The 22,425-nt window shown below is 41.0% G+C and overlaps 1 protein-coding gene across 1 annotated transcript in view; it reads left to right on the top strand.

The window, feature by feature from the left end:
• ORC5 (origin recognition complex subunit 5) overlaps positions 1-5,954 on the top strand; it is a 127,609-nt gene extending 121,655 nt beyond the window's left edge. Inside the window, exons 16-18 of the transcript XR_014784530.1 lie at positions 798-906; positions 3,583-3,626; positions 5,668-5,954. The gene's annotated coding sequence lies outside the window, so the exon portion shown is untranslated. The remainder of the gene's footprint in view (positions 1-797; positions 907-3,582; positions 3,627-5,667) is intronic.
• The last annotated feature ends 16,471 nt before the right edge of the window (positions 5,955-22,425 follow it).

The raw sequence follows: 22,425 nt of genomic DNA on the forward strand, positions 1-22,425 counted from the left end.
TCGTAACATACCAGCTGCAGAACTGTTAGCTTTAGAGAGGCAGAGAGCTATGAATTATTGGATGATGGAGCACATGCCACACTGCTGAGCTTAATTCTCTAACAAAATGAATACTCATCAGCCTGGTGCTCTGAAGTGGGTTGTAATTTTCAGTTAACTGTATGCTGTTTGGGCTCATGCTAAACAGATCATCCTGTTTGGTTTTTAAATGCATTATGTAAATGGGAATCATTTTATAACTGACTGGAACCCCAATTCAACATCTGTAACTGGCACAGAATGTTTTTTGTTGGGGTGGGGTGGGGGGACAACAGACAGGACAAGGAAACACCAATTAGTTGAGCACAGGACCTAACCCTGCTGTGTTAAGTAGACCAAAAGGAGGGGGGATATTTCTACTTGTTTACATGACTGTATAATATGGAAATGACAATATGTCTTTAAAAGTCTCGGATATAACCAGAATTTTATTGAACATGCACTGGAGGTTGGGGAGGAGGGAAGAGACTGACATTCACATCTGGTATAAAACAGTATAAAATATGTATTGGCTGCAAATACAAATGTTAGGGGATAAACATGTACACAGGATCAAGCCAGTACATTGAGAATAGCTTACGGAGACTGGCTGGCACACATTATTCAACTGTGAAGTTGTTTTTCCACATCCCCTGAGAAATGTATCCACTCAAAATGTATTGTGTTTGGTTCCCCCTCTTATTAAATGGCTTTCTTACTACTTGAGAACATTTGCTGGGTAACAGAATGGGGAGGATCACTCTCTTAACTTTATTTAGGTTTCAAGTTGGTGATCAGCAGAATTCCTCAAAAATATTCTTGATATCTTCCACAAGACATTGAATAGACACACTGTTGAATTGTGCACTATTTTCATGATCTGCTTTGGTAAGTGGAAGGGGAAACACTAACCTATGGTTTGTTGCCTTACTCAGGGTTTGTCTGGAAGATGATTGAACAAACTGTGGCTTGTTTTCTCAATCTTTGGGTTGGTTGTTTACCTCCTCCTTCACTACGCTCTGACTGTACCCCAAATGTCTTTGCAGTACTGTAGTACTGGCATGTAAAGTGGCTGGGTTTTTTACCGCTCTTGCCCACCACCTGTGTACCCTGGCAAAACAACCCATGAACAGCCCATAGTTCTGGGTTTGCATGTAACCCAGAGTTACAACCTAACAAACGATAGGTTCTCTTTCAGGGTTGTCCGTGGTTAACAAACCATGGTTTGTTAGGGTGGCCATATTCACACATCACGCCAACCCAAAACTCGACAACCTATACCATGGGTTAATGTTAAGCGTGAACCTGGCCATTATGTTAGTCATCTCTAAAAGAAAATTAAAAGGCGCTAACGCATTGGCTATATATGAGAGAAACTACTCTTGTTGAATAAAAGCACAAAATGAAATACGTGTTATGTATATATAATGTGAATAAGTTGAAGAAGCCACCTTCAAGATTCCTGTTTCAAGCTAGATAGAATTTTTCATTTTTCAGTAAGCTAAGGAATACCATTTTTATGCTAAGCATTTCTCTTTTGAATGTAGTTGCCTTCCAGAAATCTTTGGATGTTTGATATGTTGCTGTAGATATATAATAAAAAATTTTGACAGCTTCCTCGGAGCTTAAAATCTGCAGTTCCCTGCGGAGACTTTTTCTCTACTGTAGCTTTATTGCCAAGTTGTCATAGTATTAATTAAATCTGGAGAATGAGCCATTGCATGTCATTTTCTATACTGAATGCCTTCATATTATGGGCTAGTCTCCATGGTAAGTGTCCATGTAAGAACCACCAGAAATCTCTGCCTCCTTTAAGAGCAGCAAAGCTCACACAGGATACTAAGTAGGAAACATAGGCTTTAAGCTATGAATGCATATAGAAGTGTGGACTTTATGTAATACTGCTTTCCCAAGGGGGAAAATGTAATTTTGTTTTGTTACTATTCTTCAGTTGATTTATTATTTTTCAAATCACTATATTTATACACTCTATTTATTATCACCATTCCATGAGCATTAAGAGTAAAATGAATTCTTGTAACTGAAATTACAAATGTTCTTTGGCATCCCATGAAGCATTATTGGGCGTTAACTATCAGTGGTCTACATACCATTTGTTGCATGAATCAAAATGTTAGCACTGTAGGTTTTCTTCTTTTTTTTTTTTAAAGATTTAAACCCCACCTCTCTTAAAAGTAGTCCAAGGTGGCAAAAAACATTACTAAGAAAACAACAAAAATATTAAGATTCAATTACAAACAGTGAGATAAAGAGAGCTTCAGCTATTGGGCGGTATAGAAATGAAATAAATAAAAAATAAAAGATACTCTTAAACAATAACAGGAAACAATCATGATTTGGATTCTAATTTGCTCCTTTGTTCCCATAAGGGAGGGGAAGGTTTCTGCCAGTGTCACCACCACCATCTGCAACCCCGAGTATTATATCCCACACCATTCCCAAGGTTCCCCACATCCTCCAGGAACAGATCTTTGTGTTTGGGGGAAGGGGGCGGGATGCAGGAGAGCTAGGAAAGCCCACTTCTTTGAATGTGAACTCTGTTCTGTTTATGGAATGAAATTTAGGCTCCAAGCCATTACCAGCCTCTGTTAACACCAGCATAAAACCATATCCTTAAAAAAGGATGAGCAGATAGAAACGAAGACAAAATAATATAGCCCAAATGCCCTTCTCAAAAGAAAGGCCTTAGCCATCTAGCAAAATGTCACAAGGAAGGGTGCAAGATAAGCTTCCTTCTTGAGGGAGTTCCAGAGCCTAGGTGCAACTACTGTGACGGCCATCTAGACCAGCTTTCCCCAACCTGGTGTCCTCCCAATGTGTTGGACTGCAACTTCTAGCATCCCTCAGCCCGCATAGCCATTGGCACCAGGTTGGGGCTTGATTTTCCTCACATAAGGTTGTTGCACAAGGAGATTTCTTCATGTAGAGGGCTCTCGATGTGGTTGGGGAAGGCTATTCTAGAAGAACAACCCTGTAAATTAGGTGAGTTGTATTTTTGTTTCTGTTGTTTTAAATTGCCTTATGCTAGTTTTAGGGCAACTGAATGCTTTTACTGTATTTTAGATGGTGTTTTATTTTTTTATATATACATTTTCTTGATAATTGGTACATTTGTGGGGAAGTGGGATACAAATAAATGGGGTTAAAGTCCTTTCCTCATCCCATTCGATTAGCCTTAAGCATTGCACCTGTTAAAGGTTCTCCTTGCTAGTATTCTGTGTCATTTGTACCATGACTGCATAGGCAATTCATTTGTAGGTGTTTTATTTTTAATTTAGGTTTGTTAGACATATTTGTCTTAGTATATATGTTTATACATTTCAAGTTTTTACACTATTTTTTACAGAATAAGTTCTTATATTTATTTAATATGAGATTATGAAAACATATTTTAATTTCATTTTTACTATCCCATTTGTATGAGTTTATAATGCTCCCAAGGAAGCATTTTTTTTCTGAAATGTACCTTGAATAAGTTTTATTTCTAGCATCTGGAAATTTTTACCTCTTTTTTTTCTGCTTGCTATTTTTTATGTTTCACAGTACAATCCTGTAGATCACTACTGTTGAATGGGATTTACTTCCAGGTAAGTGTGTATAGGATTGCATAGTTAAGCAATTCTATTGCGTTACTATTGCTAACTTCCCACCTTTTAAAAAAATTAAAATGGAAGCTTAAAGTTTTCATTAACAAGCCAGTAATGTAGCAACAGAACCATGTGCTGACATTCCTTGCTGTTTGAACTACGCTGACATGCTAGGAATCATAAAATGATTTGGAAGTGACTAGAAGCATTAACTTACCTGGTCTGCTCCAGTATTAACTATACTCACAGCTGTGTGCATTCAGTTCTCCAAAGAAATCTGACTTCTACACCTAGAAGTGAATAATAAAGTATGCCAACAAATTAAATGTACCTATATTCGTTTTCCTTACATTTCCTTATTATTTTAAGTGATGTGATTGGTTTACTCTGTGTGTTTTTATTATATATGCAGCCCCCAAACTATAGGCTATAGGGCAATTCATAAATTTGAATGAATGAATGAATGAATGAATGAATTCTGCTTCCAAGATTCAAATTTTCAAAGAAATGGAAACATTTATCTTAAGGACTAGGATGGTACAGGATTAGCCCCAGGATCAAAGGGCCAAAGACTAAAGAGCAGGGCATGGGTGCTTTACTAGGCAAATGCCTCAGTTTAGGGCGAGCAACTTGGGGCCCTCCAGATGTTTTGGCATATAACTCCCACCAGCCCTAGCCAGTATAGCCATTGGTGAGGGATGAGAGGATCTGTAAACCAAAACATCCAGAGGGCCACAAATTGCCTACTCCTGCCTCCGTTCCTGCATTGTGTGCCTTTAATTTCTCAGTAATTATTCTGTGGACATTTCCAAGCTATGGTTCTATGCAACCATAAAACATGCTTCAGTGAACAGCATCGTTTATTCTACTAATTTCCAGTCCAATCCTTACATTCACTTGACAATAAACCCAAATTATTGAAATTGAACTTACTCCCCATAAATATCTTTAGGAATTCAGCCTTGATATCATTATCTGGGGCCAAACATGGCAAACACAATTGACTGGTTAAAATGGAACACACTCTCAAGTCCTCGAGACTGAATTAAGTGCTTTTTAGAGTAAAACCATAGCCTTGCATAACTCTTTGTAAGTAATGGGCATCCTTCACATTATTTGGGATTTAGTACTTAGTGAAACAAAAAACAAACCTCTATGCTTTTATCTCAAAACAAAGACCACTTCCCAAGAAACGAGCCAGGAGTAGTAATTTGTTCAGGTTTCCAAAGACATGAGTTCTGAGATAAGCATGTAAAAAGACTGCACTTTCTGTGAAACAGAGAGTAAAATATTAAAGAAGCTACTTTAAGGCTTATAATATGGGGGGGGGTAACAGAAAAACATTTTGGGCTTGATGCCTTTTAGATAAATACTTTTCATTTAGAAAAGTTGTTTTATTGTGGAATGGGAAAGATGCACGAAGAAGAAATAACTTAAAGGAAATTAGTACAAGTGTAATCTGGGATGGTATAAAAGCTGGAAAGGAACAGGCTGGGACAGCCCCTGTATTAAAAAACAAAACAAAACCCTAATACCAAACAGTGGGGTGTGTTAGAGACACTTGAGAACAATACTTTAGAATTCAAAACTTTCCAATATTATACTTACTAACCTCTTAACAACCAGAAACCATCTGGAACAGAGTGGAATGGCCTGGAACACCAACATCTGTGCTAGCCAAACCAACCAAATTCACCAGTCATACATGACTAGATGGTACTGATGCGATAAACCACAGAATCCACATTACAGAAAACAGCCCACAATGCCAACTACCAGTTGAGCCAAACCATCCAAATTCATTGGTCACACATAACTAGATGGGATTGATGCAATAAGCCAAGAAACTTCCACGGGAAGGCTTTTACATCATCCCATCTCATCTGTCTCTTCGAATAGAATAGAAAGGCTCAAAAACTGCTCAAACCCCTTATGACCAACAAAGTGCTATTTGAAAGCTCATGATGTACAAAGCAAATGGCGGGGTATAGTTTAAGTATAGCTGTTCATGGATCTTGAATTCCACTGTAATGTCTTTCAGTGCAGCTAAGCCATTGGCAGTCGGAGGGCTTGTGACATCTCAACACAGATCTGCTGTAACATCAGAGCAGATTAGCCAATGGCATCAACAGTCAAGCAGTCAGAGGTCAAGGATGAGATTGCAACAGTGAAGAGATTGCAAGACAAGGAAAAGTTTTTACTGAATGTAATATGTACTGGTGGGCCCTTTTACTAGAATGTAAAATGAAGTGTGCGTGTTTTTTAAATAAAAATTAGATACTATGTATCACAACAGTTGCATCATTTATAAAGTCCCTAATGTGCTACACACACACACACACACACAATATATATATATATATATATATCTCGAGCATAATCCTGCAAAGGTTTGTCACAACCAGCAATTCAATTCTATTAATCAAGTTTACTTCGAAGAAGGCCCACGGCGTTCAAGGGGGTTTCCTCCCTTGTATATGTGCTTAGAGTTGCAGCTTGTTACTGTTAAGCATTGCATGTGATCACACAAAATTATTTTCTGGGTGGGCCTGTGTGTCCATTTGTCTACAAGCAAATGATCCACACTGTTAAGGATTGAGGATTAAGGCTAATCTCAGACTCATCATTAGTCTAAACCTTTCCTCTCTTCCCCCTTTGTGATCTACAATGGTGGCAATGCCTTGTGCTGGAGATTAGGGCATTGTTACCATTGGAGTGCAGAAAAGGGGGCAGGGGGGTTATTTTGACCAATAACAAGTCTGAGATTGGCCTTAACCCTCAGTCCTTAAGGTTGCATCAGTGTGGATCATTGAACTATATATCACTCTCTCACATACACACGCACACACTTTAAATGGCATTAATTCCCAGTGAGAGGAGCTCTCTAGGTTACTTGCCTGCTAGGATCTTTTATTCATGAGCAGCATGTCCTATATGTTTGCCACCTCATTTGAGCTACAAAACTTATTTATGAGGGAGGAAAGCCAATCTTTTAACATCATGTGTCTCTGCTGTGAACAATTACAAGGTGTAGTAAGTTAGGCATACCTCACAATAAGCCTGCTGTAACCTTTGTAGCTAGGAGGCTTTTCAAGGAACATGTTGCTGGTAGCAAGTAACATCAATCAAACGCACAGTTCTATGCAGATGAATTCATACAATGTCTTCGTAATTTATTCACGAGAGTGAAGAGTGAACCTTGATTGTCAGGTGCCCTAGTGGTTTTTTTCCTTGGAGCTGTGCAGAATTACATTGTGCTAGTGTGAGGGGCTCCTAGCGCAATGCCAATCGCGTTACCTGGCAAGATAACTTTTCCAGGAAATCCAGTCACACCAGCTAATGCTATTAGAGTTGCATTAGACATCTGTTGTGATAGCACAATGTAATTTATGACAACACTCATGTTGCATTAGAGACTTCTCACCATGTGCAAATATTCACCCCTTTCAGTCCTGTTTGGTGTCATTGTGACTCACGTCGTTTCAGCTCCGTTTCCACCCTAGCTACTGTCACTTTCTCTTTCCTGGATTAGTGAGAAGGATACAGTCAACCAATCGGGAACCACACAGTGAACAAGATGACGTCACAATTCTATGTGTCCAGTCAGATTTGGCTATATGAGGATATTACTTGGAGACAAGTGCACAAGTTCTTGGAGAGCAAGAAAAATGAATATTTTCTCCAAAAGTGCCAAAAGGGAGGAGGGGTTTTTATTTGGACACTTCTGAAAATATTCACGAAATCTATGAGTAGTTTCTGCTCACCACTTTTGACGCAATATGTTGCATCCTTGGGATGGTTGCTGGAGTGATTTCAGCAGGCGAATATGTCAAAAGTTGAGAGAATAAGTTGCGCATACAACTTATTGATACAGAATCCTGTAAACAGACTGGGTTCTTTGACGATCATGTGGCCTACGCGTAGATGCTGAAGGCCTTTAGTCCAGCCCGCATGGGTGCCCGAGTCAGCCCTGTGAAATGTTGCTACTAAGCTCTCTTGTAAACTGCAGGCTGTGTGGAGCATGGGTTTTTTGTGTGGAGGATGACATGCTGGGAAGGGAGGTTAACATGCGTGTGTGTGAGAGAGGGGGCGGGGAGAGAGTTTGGGTGATCCATTCTAGCAAAATACTTTAATGCAGCGCTACAAAGGTCTGATCCAAGCAGAACAGTGTAGCGTTAATTTATTTGAAGGCACTGAAGGGGTGGGGTGGGGCTGAATGTAGGGCAAAACATGTAGGTTGTAAACACAAAATCGTTCAATTTCAAGCAGAAGCTAATGCACCCTCCACTTCCATGCATAGAAACTTCAGTGTGAGCAAAGGCTTATCTATCTATGTCTATGCAAGTAGATGCTGTCCACGTTACCACCACCCCTTTTTTTTTTGCGGTGGATGGATCCCACAAGAATGACCTGCTCATGCAAGCATTTATATGTGCCATTTTACATTAAAAGGTTTCATATATGGCAGTGGAGAGTGCCTGAGCCTTAGTCTTACTCCCCTGCTTTGCAGCATCTGACCTAAACACCTGGGCTATCTGCTTCTAACTGAAAAGTGATCCTTACTCTTAAGGCAAAAACCTCTCAATTAATGCTATTTTTATTCAATAGTTTTAATTATGACTGAGGATTGGTATAGTTCAATACTGTATCTGCCGTTCCTAGTATCAGGCATGCCTATGATTATGACTTGTATGAGAAATATAAATATAATTTGCAAAATATATTAAGTAGATAATCTTTTTCTATGCCTTTGTAATTTACAGATCCTCTATATTTCTAGGAAAAACATGTTTCTGGTGAAACACGAGTTTTCAATATATTGTTTCATCACAAGAGGGGCCTTCTTGATATATGGCTGCAGCCGCACACAGGACAGGGATTGCACAGGACATGATAATGTGTTCTCAGGTCCAAGAGCTCTACCCTGTAGAAACAGGGAGACAACACTATGGCTGGGGTTGATAAGTCAGAATGCAGCAATCATCGTCTTTCCATTGCCAATGAGGGCAGGTGATTTCTGACTCTGAATCATGTATAGGAGCAGTAATCCCATTATCAATCATCAACAATAAATATGCCACAGCAGGCATTCATATGGCTTGCCGTGATATGCAGGAGCCATTACCATGTACAGAGCAGCACAGGGCTATGCTAAATAGCATTTCGATTATCAGGGGTTCAGATAAACAGAGTGCTTACACTGGGTAGGGCTGTGTAGGGGCAGACAGTCAGTTCCAGATAAGCAGGGATTTCTGAAGCTCTGAAAATTTTTGAACGCTCTATAGCATGTGGTGCTTAAAATGTTGCATGTAGAGCAAAGTACTTGTCTTTTCCATGCTGTAAAATTCACAGCTTTAGCTGCTGTTTTATAGATATGTTAAGCTCTCTGTACGAACTGTATGAAACATGGGTAAGGCTGATTTAAGTTTCCTAGTAGAAACCTTTGCAGAGTCCCATGATTACTAAGTAGTAATGTTTGATTAACACTGCCTGCCTCCCTGTACCAAGGTGTAATGGCAGATAGATGGCTTTTGCATCTACTTCATTGCAGTTTCATCTTCTGAAGATTTAGGAAGCAATTTATGGATATCACTGTTGGAGGGCTGGCAGAAAAATGTGGTTTTTAATGGGCCTGATTTAAGTGTAATGGATAAGAAATCCAAATGTTGAAATAAATTTGTTATTTGTATAAATCTGTATTTGGACCATGGATATTGGACATTGTTATGGGTTACCCAGAGCTTTGTGGCTTATGGATGTAACAAACGCCTGTACTACTTTGTAGCACAATAACTATTCTGTTGTGTCCTGTGGAAAATACCGTAAAGCTGCAACTCTATGCTGCAGTAAACTAAAATAGCTAATGTAGTAGTGCTGTCACACAGTCGTGAATGTGCCAATCCTTTTCATTGCTTGCTAATTACTAGGGTGACTATTTTCCTGTTAGTAACCTTTTCTTCTTTTTTTCTTATACTGTACTTCAACAGTCAATATGTGAAATTTACTTCTAGAATTTATATCATGTTTTACCCACACTAAAATTGCACAATGTTATTTACAATGCATCAGTGAGCTAGGGTTATAGCACAGAATACTGTTCCTGACTAAAAACAATATGACAAAAAGAATCTCAACAATTAACATTCAAAACTTACAAAAGCAGAAGGTACACACAACAGAGGCTTGTATTCTGTGTACTGTTGGGCTTTGAGCTGCCAGGGATTAAGAGCTCTTGGTCCCTATTTCAAGTTACTGTATTCTAACCCCAAAACTTCATAATTCAAAGTCTGTAACTTCATCATCACTACCCTATTCTCCTCATCCCATCCTATTTTTCCTTTTGCTTTCTAGGCTTGGGTAACTAGCAGTTAATCTACACTAGAGTAACTTCAACATCTCGCTCGTTTGCATGGTACACGATGGGACTTGCCAAACTGTTGTCCTCATACTATTTCTGCCCTTAGGACTCTACAGGAATGCATACTGAAGTAATAATAGACTGAGTACCTTTGGCACAAATAAGGAAATAGGTTATATCTATCCTTACAAATCTGTGGTTTGAATACCAAGGGCAGGTTCCTGGGATTGCAGCTGGGTTACACCAATATTCCACCGGGGGTGTTGTGGTAAACACACAAACTGCGAAGGGGTCTGGCATCTGTAAACACACAGTAGACACACACCAACGAGCTGCAGTAACTTGTGCAAGTCCTGGAATTTTAGGGACACCTGTCTCTCCTTTACGCTATATGTGTTTATCAAAGCAAGCACCGGTGGAACACAAGTGAGAGACAAAAAGCATGGAGTAACACTTAGGAAGAGCTATAGTGAATCCCATTCATGCATTTTAATGAGGACTCCTTCGAAAATAACAAATGCCAAGGTGAATCTGAGTGCAGAAGAAACTCATTCAATCACTTTCTAAAACAAGGGGTAGAGGCAACGTTGTATATGATCTTATTTAATTATTATACTAGTGGTGTTGGATGTATCAGGATTAAAATACTGGAAAGGCTTTCATTAACAGCATAATTATATACAGATGTTGCTATTTTATTTATGACTTTATCCCCATATGTGACTGTAACCAAAATTCTGTTCCTGTACCTATAACAGAGAAGCCAAATTCCTCTACCCTGTATTCCGCTGTAACCACACATCCATCATAACCAAAGAGCCTGGAATTCTGAATTAAACATCTAACGTTTTAATATTAACAGTTTATACTGAAATTATACAATCTGGACATAGCTGCATGAATATACTTAATTTGCGTTGCACACATCTGTACAACATTTGGGGAGGAGGTTTTATGTTGAATAATACTGAATGTATATTAGGCTTTGGGCTTAGTCTTTTTTCCTTTGGAGAGACTAGGGAAGAAAGTTTCATAGCAAATTATAGAAAAGGATACAGCTGTAAGAATATGAAGAACAGAGGGAGGGATAGACCCCCACCCCTGCTGAGTAAAGGAGTTCATGATCATTGGGATCCTTGCCAAGATACCTGTTTTTATTCCATGGGGTGTCAATAATTTTCATGTTTTTCTTTGTAAATATGAGGGCTAGAACCATTTTTAAATTAATGTTGAGATTAAAAATGTGGAATTCAAATCGAAAGGCATTTTGCAACTATTAAATCTTTCCCTTGACTGATTTTTTGTGGCAAGATCAAAGATGGTCAAAGTGGTGGGAAAACATGTGAGGGTCACAAATCAAAGACTGTCTGGATCTCCATAAAATCCCATGTTTAAGGCAGAGTGGTTGCACAATGAAAGCTTCATCTGGAAGCACTCCAAGTCTCTGCTTTCCATGTGCAAATGCATGTTCTGTGCTCACAAATACTAGTGAAACATTTATCAACATTAAGATCTCTGCTGCTTGATCAGTAGAATTAACACATAGCATCTGACTGTACTGAAGTGAATGCTTCATTGCCATTAGGGCTGGGGCCAGGAGAGTAAGGGTTGCATCCAGATTTGTGCTGGATCAATTGCACTGGCAGAAGTGGAATCCCACACTCACTCCTTCCCACATAAAAATACTACACAGGTAGTCAAGAGATTCTACTGAATGAGGTGAGGTGAGGTGAGCTGTGGTGTGGGCAGAAGCAGTGTGGGGAATCCCCAAATTCAGACCTGTGGCCATTGCTCTACTCCACACATTAGAGGAAACCATTAAACAATCCTGGAAAGCCTTCTCCATTGTACCACTGATATCTAAATGTCTGGAGGGTATGTACCACCTGCAAGAGGCAAATACTGACTACCTATCCAACATTCAGCCCCAAATTCGATGGTCATGGAAGCTGTGCAGGGCAAGGCCTGTAGGGCTCACTTCTCTCCAACTGACAAGGTGGGCAGACACCTGAACTTACTCAGGAGGAAACTATATTCCTCCGCAGCAGTGGGCTTTAAAATATTGAACTACCAGGCAGCAATGTCTGGGTACTAGTTATTGCTTTGGGATAAAGTGGGCCGGCGTCTTGAGCATCTTTCAGATGGCAAAAGGAGCTTGGTCACCTCTTCCAATCAGAGGCTGTCCAGGCAGCAAATAAACACATTGCACCACTAAGTCAACTCACAGGTGCTAGCGGGATCCATAGCGCTACATCGCTATGCCTGGTTGAGGTTGTCTGGTCTTCTGCAGAAAACCAGAAACCATATAGAAAACCTACCCTTTGATGGGCAAGGCTTGTTTAAAACAAAAACTGACAATGCGCTCAACTCAGTACAGAAAGCCCATACCACAGCACATTGTATGGGGTTTGTCTCAACAACTTCCCAGGCAACTGCACGGGTTTCATTCATCTGCCACTCGGTACCAACCTCATCAGCAATCTATAGCACAACAACATCAGCAACAGCAGGCACAGGCGACTTAGTTGGGGAAATCATTTCCATCTTCCAGGTTCCACAGCTGTCGAAGTTAATCTGCCAGCAGGCGCAGCAGTGCCTTTGACTCGTTCCCTGCTATTCTCCCTTGCCTTGTAGCCCAAATGCCCATTTTTGGAACGTGTCTATCTGCTTACCATCCAGCATGGCACAATATTACATCAGATTCCTGGATCCTTGCCATAGTCCGGAGGGGCTAGTGGATCGAGTTCAATACTTTCCCTCCAGTTGGTACCATGTTGGTGACTACTCCACCCCCGTTCCTCCATACCAAAGTGCAGACCTTCCTCCAAAAGGGAGCAATCAATCCTGTCCCACAAACTCAACTTCACGACTGTTTCTGTTCAAGGTACGTCATGGTACCGAAAAAGGATGAAGGACTACAGCTGATCATGGACCTTCAACAGCTAAATCTGTTCATCTCACCAGGACGTTCCACATAGTTTCTCTGGCATCTATCCTGCTTCTAGTCCCTCAAGATTGATTTGCCTCTATCGACCTCAAAGACGCCTACTTTCACATCGCCATAGATGAACCACACCAACACTATCTCCACTTTGCCATTGGCACTGATGCCTACCAGTCCCGGGTGCTGCCCGTTGGTCTTGCCACCATGCCAAGGGTGTTCTCCAAATGCATGGCAGTGATCTGCTCCCACCTGTAGCTGCAGGGTATAGAGGTCTATCTGTACATAGATGATTGGCTGTTGGTGGCTGGATCAACAAGATTCAACTCTTCAGTTGATAGAGGTGACCTTCAGGAGCTTGGAATTTTCATCAATGCGGAGAAATCACATCTCATGCTGACAAAGCAGATTCCATTTATAGGGGACTTATTGAACTCCCAACTGGGCCACACCTTCCTACCTGATGTCAGGGTAAAGGCACTGACTTCCCTGGTGTTAGAACTGCAAATAAGCAGATCTACCATGGCTGTCAAGGTCCAATGCCTACTGGGTTTATGGCCGCAACAATGGCTGTTGTTTGCTCAGTTGCAACTTGGTTGCAAATGAGACGACTCTCAAACTGGGCTCATAAGCAACTTCAGTACCAATCAGGATGCCTGTTGAACCAGGCTCTGTCTGCCCCTGGACATCAGAGACTCCTTCCAGTGGTGGTCGGTACTGAGCAATCTAAGCAAGGGCATGCCATTCCTCCAGCCCTAGCCATCCAGGGTTGTGACTACAGATGCGGCCAACAAGGCCACACAGCACATCAATCTGGTGGAGTTAAAGGCAGTAGACAAAGCACTTCATGCATTCAAACTAGACCTGATGAGCAGACTGGTCCAGGTCACTTCAGACAACATGACTGTCATTGCATATTTGAATAAACAGGAAGGCACCAGATCCCTTCTGTTGCTCAACCTTGTACTCCAGATCTTCGAATGGTACATAGCCTGTTGAATTGGACTAGTGGCAATACATGTGACTGGTGTTGACAATGTCCTGGCTGATCAACGTAGCTGGACCATGCTGACCTCCCAGAAGTGGGAGTTGGACAGAACAGTTCTGAAAAGGCTCTTCCAGCTTTGGGGGGTGACAGAGATTTACCTCTTTGCCACAAGAGAGAATGCAGTTTGCACAACATTCTCCAACAGAGTGGGCCAAAGCTCAGGCTCAGTGGGAGATACCTTTTTTTTTCAGTAGACAAGGGTGCTGTTCTACATGTTCCCTCCCTTTCCACTGATAACCAGGGTCCTAGCAAAGATAGCGGCAGACAGGACCACGTGCACCATGGTGGCCATGTCAACCTTTGTTCACCCCACTCCTCAAATTGGTGAAGTGCTGGTACTGACGGCTCCCATCGTGTCTGTCTGTCCTCACAAGAGAGAAAGGCAGATTTCAACACCTGGATCTGACGAGATTCCACATGACAGCATGGAAGATTGGGTCGTGGATGGTACTTTGGTGCTAGCAGTGATCCAGAGGATCATGGATGCCTCCTGTAAGCCATCTATGCACCGTTCCTATTCAAGGAAATTGACTGCTTTTTCTGCATTTGCACGCTGGTGCTCTTCGCAACAAATTATCCAGCTTCTCCTGTCTCTTTTTGAGAAGGGACTCAAACTGTTATCTCTAAGAATGTACCTCTCTGCTGTTTCTGCATTTCACCCTCCTATTGAGGAATTTTCCGTATTCTCGCATCCAACAGTGAAAAGATTCCTAAAAGGGATCAGGAATCTAGCACCACCAGTCTGCCCTACAGTACCAAGCCGGACCCCTTCTGTGGTGCCTAAGGCACTTTCATCAAAGACTTTTGAGCCGCTGGTGACTACAGACCTACGTCTCCTCTCGTGGAAGGTGGTGTTTCTAGTGTCCATTATATCTGCACAGTGTGCCAGTGATCTCTGTGCTCTCAGAGTAGACCAGCCTTATCTCACCTTTCACCAAGGTAAAGTGGTGCTCAGACCTGACCCTGCCTTTCTACCTAAATTGGGTCGGAGTTTCATCTAATTCAGGACATTGTTTTGCCTGTTTTCTTCACCTCCCCATTACACCTTAGAGTTGAACCTGCATATGCTCAATGTTTATCGTACAATGTATCAAGCAGTTGATGACTGATTTCAGTTGTGACCTTGCCTTTTTGTCTACTATGACAGCAAGCAAAAAGGCCAGCCTCTCTTGACCCAACACTTTGTGTTGTGGGTCATTAAGACTATCGTGCTATTGTATGAGCTGGCTGGACTTGAACTCTCTGCCCCAGTCTGAGCTCTATTCGTGTGGTAGCGACGTCGGTTGCATTCGATGGGGTTGCCATGACTGAATTGTGCCACTCTGCAACTTGGTTGACACCATTTACTTTTATTTGACATTGTAGACTGGATGTTCCGGCTAGAGCTGACTGTACATTTGGTCATGCCGTCCTCTCCTCTGTATTGTAGTAGGACATCAACCCCTCATCCATTGTAAGTTAGCTTGCTATTCGCCCATATGTGTGATGCATAGAGCCCACAAAGAAGAAAGACAGCTTACTGCCTGTAACTGTAGTTCTTCGAGTGGTCATCTATGCATTCACACAGTCCACCCACCGTCTCCTCTTCGGTGTCATACTTGAGTTTGATGTGGGTACTGAAGGTATCCTTTTGTAATTTTTCTCTTGGCTATGAGGCCGCAATGTTGGTCTTAAGAAACTGAGGGAATAAGTGGGAACCTGCTGGGGACAAGCACACTGGACAGCAAGGGAGGGGTTCCTGCCAAAAATCTCAGCTATAGAAGCTTCCCAAATTGAGGCTCCACACAGGCACAGAGCCCATATGTGTGAATGCATAATGACCGCTCGAAGAACTACATTTGCAGGTAGCAGCCTGTCTATATCAATGGGACCTGCAACAAAACGTTGTGGTGTATCCTCACTTCCTAACAGGAGAGCTTCTGTTCAGAGTGCCAGCCACATCCTACTGCAGGATACCCCATTCCATTCCTGCCCACCCTAGTTTGCTGGTTTTCTTTTTGAACTGACACATCATTCTGTGGCTACTGAGCATGCTTAGTCCTCACTGGCCTTTGTTGGGCTGGGGTTCTCCCTTTAGGCTTACACACACACACACACACACACACACACACGAGAGAGAGAGAGAGAACTTCTGCAAAAGCATGTTGATACTTCCCTCTTGTTTCTCAGTGGTTTGAATTTGGCTGTAACTGTGGTTTCTAGTTCTGGAAGTAAACTGTGGTTCGGTTGGAACAGTGGTTTCCAAGTTTGGCTCCAATCCTGTTGACACTTGGGTTTAGAGAAAATTAGATGGAATGATGGGAGTACCCAATGTCTAGCTGATTCTCAGTTAGGTACTGCTGGAAGAAAAGAAGGGAAGGCCAGAACACACCAGCAAAACCAAGATCTCTCCTGTCGCTGGTGTGTACTCTGGTCACTGTCTCTGTCGCCTTCCAAGCTGGCTCCTAGGTTTGTAAAAATGTTTGCACTCCTGATATAATGTAGAATTAGAAAACATTTCTGTGTTCCCAGGAAAATGCTTTATCCCAAATTAGATTTACAGAGCTCTCTTTTCTCTGTGTAAATCTCATGGATTACACATTTATTTTAAAGATGGGTGTCAATCATCTAAAAATAAACACAGGATGAAAGTTCTGTTTACCATGGGATTAATAATTACCTCATTGATATGGACCAGAGCCCACCAACCCTGCAAAGCATTTCCTGTCCAATTTGACATACTGTATGCTTAGAAGATAATGCTGTATGATTTATTTCACTCAATACTTACAAATATTGGTTCAAGGGGTCATTGCAAACGAAACCAAATGGAACAATCAGTAGCATTAGAAATATTCAGGAGTTCCACCACTGCCCCCTCAAAAGCTTATCTACAGGAAGGCTAAGGTTAACTGGAAGGAGGAAAGGTATCTACATTCCAGCTATAGGGAAAGAACTATTTTTTACCTAGTCTAAAAGCCACAAACTTTACAAAGTAAGTACTAAGAGGTGAAACCAAGGTCCTGTTTAACTCATGAATCAATAGATCTGTTTGCATCCTTGAACTGTAATGTCAATGATGAATGATTGCCTAAAGACACTCAAACATAAAGCCAGTTTAAATTATATATACATTCTGGTCTATAATGCCACATCTGTGCCAATATCCAGCATATAACCATCTATCAAGAAACTTCATGAGATTTAATAACTTGAATCACACCTTCCTGAGATAAGTCTAAATTTAATGGATATAAAAATATTTTGCCTATATCTTATAATAAAAACATTCAGCAAATTGTGGGTAATCCAAAACTGGTTGCATAGTAATATGATGCTGAAAGAATTAATCATATTTCAAATTAATTTAAAACATTGTGGTAGGTTACTTTAACTCCCACTCCTCTGCTAAATTATGTCATTACTTAAGATTGTCTTGTGATCATTTATTATGAATAGACATTAATATAAATATATGTATAAAAACATACAAAGGGTTCATTATTTCAAAGCAAGTATTTATTCTCTAATGCTATTTTATTTGTTTATCAGAATAAGACTAAATTCCTTTTCACAAGAAGCCTACAAACCAAGTGTGTTTTGCAATTCAAATGAGCTCATAAGAATTTAAGGGGGAAAATATGCAACCTGCCATAATAGCATGAAGTTTCCATATGAAAATTGTATCACCAAGTGTCTACCAATTTCAGATTAAAAATCAAAAGGAGCCATTAAAAGAAGAGCATGTTGTCTCCAATGTGTGGTGCTCAGACATTTATTCCTTCCCTGAGGGGAAAAACGCCCGAACGGCATGACTTTGGATATACAATCCATAAATTATCAAGTCATTTCTCACTTGTGGAATTAATATCAGCCTACTCCCCCACATCAGCTTGAGACCAGAGAAAGCTAAATTTACAAACATTGAATCAATACGTCTGTGCAACTTAATAAACAGTATGACATTCGATAACTCCAGTAAAGAGGCATTATGGCTAATCATCTGCTTTTTCAGTTTGTTTGGAAGTGTCTGTCAGTGTGTGTGGAGCTGCTAGACACTGTGGTGAGTCAGTTCCTATTGGAAACATCATAAAGTCAGTGGAAGAAAAAAAGAATTTGGTACCAAACAGAAACTACAAAAATATCACTAAATATAAAACCCAAGGATTGATCGTGATAAACTGAACAACTATTATGTGGGCTCATGACAACATAAAAATTAAGACGCTTGGGGGCGGGGGTATTGTTTGTTAGTTGGATGCCCAGGTCCTGAGAAAGTTTTGTTGAGTTTTTAAGACAGGTCAAGAAGTGCCAGGGTTATTTTTCCCATAACCCTTGATTCAAATGATATGCATCATTGCATTCTCTAAATACAACCCGTTATCCACCCATCTCTGTAGCAGTTCTGTCCGCCTCCAAGGCTGAAGAGGAGGCCAGAGGTCTTCCTAATTATACTATTTCCTAGATTGGTTTCCACAAAAGCAAGAGTACTTTATTTTACAGTGAAGTGCCACAAAACTTGTGTGCAACCCCTGTGCCATCAAAGACCTACATTGCTGTACTAAATGTTATAAACAAATATGGATGTTGATCACAATAACAGAAGCTTAGTTTTCACATCATGAAGAACTGAATTGCCTTGCGATGACTGGATTGTTCTTTGAAGATATTGTGAACCCTGAACCAACCTGGACAGAAGTGACTCTACTTCATTGTCTTGGAATAAAATGATTGCCAGTGAAAAAACGATGTTCTAGGCACAGAGATAGATCCAGGAGCCCTAAAGACTAAGAAGCACACAGTAAAGGCCTGAGAAAGGTGGGCAGAGACGGGGGATGGATGGAGAGTTTCAGTTCTTTCCCCAGCCTCATTTCTCGTCCTCTTCTACTGTAACCCTAACTGTAGCCTATTTACTTTTTACTTGCATAGTAAAGTAAAAAGGACCTTCTCTTTGTATACATTCAGTTTGTGGATTGCTGCCCCCCCCCCAACTTTGTGCATCCAGCCAAGGGTCTGAAAAGGGGCACCACATGCATAGATCAGCACACACATAGGCGCTCCATGTGATTGGAAACTCCAACTGTGCAAGTTCCAATTGCGTGGAGCAACACCGATGCATGCATAGTATCCTGGAGGAGGGCATGGCTGGCTGGCTGCACTCTGAACAGGAGCACACCTGTTGGGGCGTGAGAATACTGCAATATTTTGTTGCAGGTCCAATGTGTTGTATAAATTGAAATATCCACATCCATTCCCCTAACACAACCAAACTGACTGTAAGACCATAGAACCTAAATTAGATTAAAAGGACAATAGTCCCAGGTATCATAAGCCTCCCTAGGGCACTCACAACCATAATATACAGTATACACACATTTATATTTCTGACAGGTACCATTTTGCTGCCAATTTCCAAGCAAAAATAGTTTATTAAAGCTGCAACCACAGTCTGAATACTGTATCAGCTCGGAAACTAGACTGCTAGGGTCTCGGAAATCAAGTATGTCCAGATAAACTTTTAACAAATGTATTGGTTGTTGATTCCTTCCTTTATTTACTAAAGAAAACAAAGCACATGGCATTTATTAGGTTTACCAAAATTGATAGACCCAGATCAGCTGTGTTCTTCCAAGTTGTAATTGTCTATATTATATAAACGCACCACTATTATTAGTGCAAAATGAATTCCATACAGCCCTAGTGTATAAACATTAGAAGCTCATATTTAAAGATGTTCTACCTTGACATAAGTTTTGACTATTTTAAAAATTGTTAGAACATCCAATAAAAATTAATATAGATGTAGTGGTTTGTTACATTTTATTACTCTTAGTTCAGGGATGTTAAGTAGCATGGCTGTTTTAACAACATGTTTGTATTTTTCATAATTAGTGAAAACTGTAAATGAAAAACTGAAGGTGAATTCAGATAAGACAGAGGTTGTCCCAGTTAGTCAAAAGCACAAACCTGTGCTTGATGGGGATACATTCCTCCTGAAGACTCAGGCTTGCAATTTAGGTATAGTCCTGGATTCAGCCCTGATTTTGGATGCCCAGGTTTTGGTGGTAGCCAGGAGAGTGTTTGCACAGCTGAGACTAGTGTGCAAACTGTGCCTGTTCCTAGAGGTGTTTGATTAGATCACAGACACACATACCTTAGTTACTTCCCATTTGGACTACTATAACATGCTCTATATGGGGATGCCTTTGAAAACTGTGCGGGAACTTCAGCTGGTTCAGAACGCTGAGGCAACATTGATGACTGGGGCTGGTTATAGGGAGCACATGACTACCTTGTTATAACAGCTTCACTGGCTACCAGTCACTGGCTAACCAGGCACAATTCAAAGCACTGGTTATGACCTCTAAAGCCCTACACAGCTTGGGACCAGGCTACCTGAAAGACCATGTTCTCCCATGCAAGCCTGCCTGGGTTTTAAGATCTTTGGGGGAGGCCCTTCTTTCAGTACTGCTGCCATCAGAGGCATGTTTGGTGGTGATGTGCCTTCTCGGTGACATTTTTATTCAGGCAGGCCTTTGGCATATAAGCTCGTTTGTTACTGAGGGAGGGCTTTAATTGGTTAGTGCACTTTATTTCTTTTATTGTTGCGTCTTTAACTGCATTTTTATGTATTTGTTTTTGTTGTTTTAATTAAGTTTTTGTTTTTAATCTGGATTTTATCATTTGCTGCCTTCAGCATCATTTTTTGGCAGAAAGGTGAGTTATAAAATAAACAAATAAGAAAAAAAGAAAGCATATAAGATCTACTATCGAACAATTGTTAGAACACCCAGTGAATGGGAAAGAGAAGGAGGGGAAGAGGAGCAGCAAAAGCACAGAGGTAGACCAGCATGGTCGCTCTGCTGCAATCTGCATGGGTCAGAAGTGGAGTTAGTTGCAAGTAATCCCATATCATACCATTCCAGATTATTTATTAATCCAGATGTGCTCTTACTTCCTGACACATCAGACCATCGTCATTGGGGAGGTATGGAGAATTGTTCTTAGCATTTTTCACTGGCATAATCAGATGCTTAGGGTGCAATCCTGTACAGCAGGGGTGGGCAATTTGTGGCCCTCCAGATGCTTTGGCCTACAACTCCCATCAGCCCTAGCCAGGATAGCCAATGGTGAGGGATCATGGGAGTTGTAGGCCAAAACATCTGGAGGCCCACCAGTTGCCCACCCCTGCCGTACAGGCTTCCCTAGGACTAAGCCCCATTATCCACAGTGGAACTTACTTCTGAGTAAAATGCATATAAATGCAATGCATGTTGTACAGTTTACTTCAGAGTCTACAGTGGAGGTACTTACTTACAATGTTGCATAATATTTTTAGAAACAGCATTCACCTTCTCAAAATTAAGCAAGAATTATGCAAAACGTTTTACAATTTCTGGAAATATTCTTTTTGCATAAGTAAAGTCCACATTTTAGTCCACATTTACAAACAATAGGGGTTCGAATAACACCAGATATGGACAGAATCTTATGAATCATGCCCAAGCGTTGAAGATCTTTCTTTGACAGTGGGAGTATAATATTAATAATCTAGAGTATGCTATTGTAACTCAGTTAATATGGTGTCGGTCTGTCTACATGCATTTTTCTCCAGAAATCTTTCATATATGTGAAAGCTTACATAACAATTCATATGTCAGTTAAGTTTACTGTTATCTAAATTAAGGAAACCCCTTCATGGATCACTGCCTTGTTGTGGCGAAGGGGCTTGCGCAACTCAATGAAGCCGCAAGCTATGCCGTGCAGGGCCACCCAAGACGGACAGGTCATGGCGGAGAGTTCTGACAAAATGTGGTCCACTGGAGAAGGAAATGGCAACCCGCTCCAGGATTCTTGCCAAGAAAACCCCATGGAACATATCACAAGGCTAAAAGACATGACGCCAGAAGATGAGCCCCTCAGGTCGGAAGGTGTCCAGTATACTACTGGGGAAGAGCAGAGGGAATTTCCAAGTAGCGCCAGAAAGAGTGAAGCGGCTGGGCCAAAGCCGAAAGGACACTCAGCTGTGGATGTGTTTGGCGGTGAAAAGGAAGTCTGATGCTGTGAAGAACAATATTGTTTAGGAACCTGCAATGTAAGATCAATGAATCAAGGTAAGCCGGAGGTGGTCAAACATGAGATGGCAACATTGAACATCGACATCTTGGGAATCGGCGAACTAAAATGGACAAGCATAGGCAAATTAAATATTCAGGTGACCATTATATCTACTACAGTGGGCAAGAATCTCTTAGAAGAAATGGAGTAGCTCATAGTCAATAAAAGGGTGGGAAAAGCAGTGCTGGGGTACAATCTCAAAAACGATAGAATGATCTCAGTACGAATCCAAGGCAAACCATTCAACATCACAGTAATTCAAGTCTATGCCCCAACCACTGAGGCTGAAGAAGCTGAGGTTGATCGGTTCTGTGAAGACCTACAACACCTTCTAGAACTAACACCAAAAAAAGAT

Source organism: Heloderma suspectum, chromosome 7 (genome assembly GCF_057233095.1).
Source record: "Heloderma suspectum isolate Gila_16-S chromosome 7, 16-S_ref, whole genome shotgun sequence".
NCBI lineage: Eukaryota > Metazoa > Chordata > Lepidosauria > Squamata > Helodermatidae > Heloderma > Heloderma suspectum.